Genomic DNA, 4,475 nt, shown 5'->3' with positions numbered 1-4,475 from the left:
ACAAATGTTTAGCACTGAACATTTCAGAATGGTGGAGTAGAAGTCAGTTTTCCAAAGTTTCAATCCAAAGTAAAATTACCCTCTCATCGATTGCCCTTACTATGTTCTCACATGGAAATATTTAAACTCATTTCAATAAAGCCTTAAAAGAAAAACAGGTCCAGGCTTTCTTTCAGCAGAATATAAGGACTACTAGGAAATGAAAATGATCTGGTCTTTCAACACATTTCCAAAATTCTGATTAGGCACATAGTTGAGCTTATAAATACATGTAATAACAATTTGACCAAATGAATGTAAGTATAAATTATACCACCTTAAGGTTTTGATGTGTCACCTTTCTGCAGAACAGTTTTCTTTAACATGTGCCAAAACTGGTGTGTGATTTGTTGACTTTTGCTGAAAATGGTGGTGTATTCCGGTGTGGTTTTGTAGCTGGGGAGACCAATGCAGCCTTTTCCACACTGGTTCAATTACAGCTGTAACTGAAGTTTACCAGTACACCTGCCACATTAGGTATATCCTCTGGTCCCTGGGTATATTGTCTAACTTCATAGGACTCTGCGCAGTTTTCTTTTGTCTAGCTCTGCTACTTGCAGGGGAACACTTTTTCTTCATGGCTATTAATTTCTCTCCTCTTAGCATCTGCACATTTTCTTTACATGCTGCCTGAGGACTTTCACAAATGCATTGTGGACGTATTGCCAGCTGTAGGTGGATGTCCCTCCATGGGTCATGAACCATGAAGGTGTTTGATTTCATCTTTCTACATACACATGGGATGACAAAAGAGTTGGGGATTGGGGTCATCCTCTACCCCTGAATATCTGAAGAGCGCTTCTAAATCAATAGGTTGGCAGTGATGGGAAAAGCTTTCAAGCAGTCACCTGGGTCCTATGAAACAGTGTTGCTTCAGGGAGGGAAAACTCAGGAAAATCAAGATGCTAGTTTTTGTTTTTTTTAACATCTTTATTGAAGCATAATTGCTTTACAATGGTGTGTTAGTTTCTGCTGTATAACAAAGTGAATCAGCTATACATATACATATATCCCCATATCCCCTCCCTTTTGCGTCTCCCTCCCACCCTCCCTATCCCACCCCTCTAGGTGGTCACAAAGCACCGAGCTGATCTCCCTGTGCTATGTGGCTGCTTCCCACTAGCTATCTGTTTTACATTTGGTAGTGTATATTTGTCCATGCCACTCTCTCACTTTGTCCCAGTTTCCCTTCCCCCTCCCTGTGTCCTCGTCCATTCTCTATGTCTGCATTTTTATTCCTGTCCTGTGCCTAGGTTCTTCAGAACCATTTTTTTCTTTTCTATTTTTTTTTTGGATTCCATATATATATGTTAGCATATGGTATTTGTTTTTCTCTTTCTGACTTACTTCACTCTGTATGACAGACTCTAGGTCTACATGATGCTAGTTTTGAAAACAAAAAGCATCCCTAGAAGCTGGGTTGAGGGGAGAGGGGAATGGGAGGATTCTGTATATTTTCCTACTCCTGGAGCATCTCAGAGAGATGCTTGGGAGACCTCTTTCTTTTTAGCCCAAGGAGAAGTGTTTAATCTCAAGACAAAATGTGGCTATTTACAAAATTTGCTGCTTTTCACCAGTAACTCGAAGTTACACATTTACAAATTGATTTTATTTTACTTTTTCATCTCATGAAAGTAATGTATATTTATATAACAAAAAAAGCAATTGAAAACAACAAAAAGGAGAAATAAAAACATAAAATTAAGACCTATAATCTTGCCATTCATTGATAACCATGATTGACATTTGGGCTTATACATATACTGTTATAATCTTTTTTTCCTACATAAACATACGCCACAGCGTGCCTGCTGGGTGTCTACTGTGGGGTGGTGGGGGATGTACCTCTCAGCTGACTCCCTGCGGTCACCTTGCTTTCCACCTGCAGATCACCATCTACGAGGACCGGGGCTTCCAGGGCCGCTGCTACGAGTGCAGCAGCGACTGTCCCAACCTGCAGCCCTACTTCAGCCGCTGCAACTCCATCCGGGTGGACAGCGGCTGCTGGATGCTCTACGAGCAGCCCAACTACCAGGGCCACCAGTACTTCCTGCGGCGCGGCAACTACCCCGACTACCAGCAGTGGATGGGCCTCAACAACTCCGTCTGCCCCTGCCACACAATTCCTTACGGGAGTCTTAGTTCAACACCACTCATGTGAAAGCATCACTGATCCATGGCCATAAATTCCTGTTTATAAAAGTCAGTTTGTTTCAACTCAACACTAGTGTTCACAGTGAAATAGCAAAGCCCAACTCTCAAGCATTTAACAAAAACTTGATTGCCTTTACTCTGCTCTCATATGGAAACATTTAAACTCATTTCAGTAAAGCATTAAAAATGGGCAGATTGTTTTTAGGCACAAGAAATCACAACAATATAGCTTCTGAAGTTGAATTTGGAAGTATCTAGCTGATTCCTAATTTCTAAATAAAAACTACCTTGTTCAGTAAAGAAAAAAATCTATCTAGATCATTATTTCTTAATGAACACTGACAGACTATGGGAGAACAACATAAGTATAATGTATTCTGATTGTATTGGTGATTATTTTCAATACCTTCTTTATGACCTACGGATCTAGAAACTAGAACAATATGTTTCGCTTACAGGTGGCTCCTTGTATTCAGCAGTCATTATCAACTAGTTTTTTACAAGGGTCAGAAAAAGATCATTAATTAGGATTTCATGGGACATGGTCCTCACCAAAATGCTGCTTAATGTTTTTTAATCATGTGGAATTTGTATTTCTACTTTCTAATGACACCAAATTATGTGTCATGACAAGCAGATTCAAGAAGTGAAACCAAAATTTGGCTGCAGAAATTTGCAGATGCAAAAAGAGGTACAAATAAGATAGAAACTTCTTTGAGGCAAGAAACAACTTACAAGTGACTTGGCAAAATGTCGGACATGTGGACTCAGAGTAAATATGAATTGTTGTAAATGATGAGTGCAAAAGTGACTTAAAAACAAGCTTGAGGGGCTTCCCTGGTGGCGCAGTGGTTGAGAATCTGCCTGCCAATGCAGGGGACACGGGTTCGAGCCCTGGTCCGGGAAGATCCCACATGCTGCAGAGCCATTAAACCCATGTGCCACAACTACTGAGCCTGCGCTCTAGAGCCCTTGAGCCACAACTACTGAGCCCATGTGCCACAACTATGGAAGCCTGCACACCTAGAGGTGGCCCTGCTCACCGCAACTAGAGAAAGCCCTCACGCAGCAACAAAGACCTAACACAGCCAAAAATAAATAAATTAAATAAATAAATTCCAAAATAAAAATATTTAAAAACAAGCTTGAGGAGCTCAGCTCACTGCTCTGTGATGACCTAGAGGGGTGGGATGGCGGGGGGAGAGAGGCTCAAGAGGGAGGGGATATATGTATACATATAGTTGATTCACTTTTTTCTACAGCAGAAACTAACACAACGTTGTAAAGCAATTATACTCCAATTTAAAAAAAAATACCAAAAAAACAAAAACCAAGCTTGATAGGATTCAATGATACACAGTCATAATGGTAAAGGGAGTTAAAATCCTCTCTGCAGACTCAACTAAATACAGTTGTGACAGTTGGTTTTTTTTTTTTTTACAAAGGAATCCCTTTTATTGACTTTATTTCAATTCTTGTTTCTTCCACAGGATAGACTACTGGTCAAGTCAGTTTTATTTTAATACTCTCCCTAATTTGTTAGACCAACCATGTAAGGAAAGGATACATATATGACAGGATGGTTTGAAAACCATGCTTCATGAAGCTGCAGGCTGATTGAGTCACTTTTACTAACATCAAGGATCCCCACAACTTATTTTTCATCTTTGCTTTATTGTCACAACAGACTAGCTCTCACAGGATAAAGCTGTATGAGAGACATGGCTACGGAGGCCTGGTGTCCGAGCTCACAGAGGACTGCTCCTGAATGCATGACCGCTTCCAGCTCAATGAGCTCCACTCACTCCACATGCTGCAGGGCTGGTGGGTCCTCTACGAGATGCCCAACTACCAGGGGTGGCAGTACTTGCTCAGGCCAGGGGACTACAGGAGCTACCACGACCAGGGAGGCCTGGATGCCAAAGTCGGCTCTCTGAGATGCGTCATCGATTTGTACCAGGCTGTGTTTTTCTTATTATAATCTGCATAGAGTTGCACTAAATAGAAAGATTGTGTTCCTGGCACTAAGTGATTCTTGTTCATCTTAAATGATAACTGAATTTTAATAAATGGTGACCCTTGGCAACTTATCTGACCCTGAAGGTCAAGTGTCTTGAATGTCTACTTACTTCCTGCTGGTCAGGCAGCAGTAATTATGAAGTTCCCACTCATGTCACGGGAAGGAGGGAGAAACACTGTCTGCCTCTGTGACCCACGATCTGAGGGAGAGAGGAAAGAAACATAATGAAAAATTATGAAACCCATATACAGGAGAAAATATA

At 41.1% G+C, this 4,475-nt stretch overlaps 1 pseudogene across 1 annotated transcript; it reads left to right on the top strand.

Annotated features, from left to right (window-relative positions):
- The first annotated feature begins 290 nt into the window (after nucleotides 1-290).
- LOC308621327 (gamma-crystallin A-like) lies at nucleotides 291-4,174 on the top strand (annotated as a pseudogene). The gene is made up of 3 exons: nucleotides 291-296; nucleotides 1,928-2,196; nucleotides 3,886-4,174. The product of its transcript is annotated as a gamma-crystallin A-like (transcript).
- Nucleotides 4,175-4,475: the final 301 nt, after the last annotated feature.

Source organism: Mesoplodon bidens (assembly GCF_964165515.1).
Source record: "Mesoplodon bidens genome assembly, chromosome: 8".
Classification (NCBI taxonomy): domain Eukaryota; kingdom Metazoa; phylum Chordata; class Mammalia; order Artiodactyla; family Ziphiidae; genus Mesoplodon; species Mesoplodon bidens.
The sequence above is the reverse complement of the archived record's forward strand: the minus strand, read 5'-3'. Positions and strand labels throughout refer to the sequence as shown.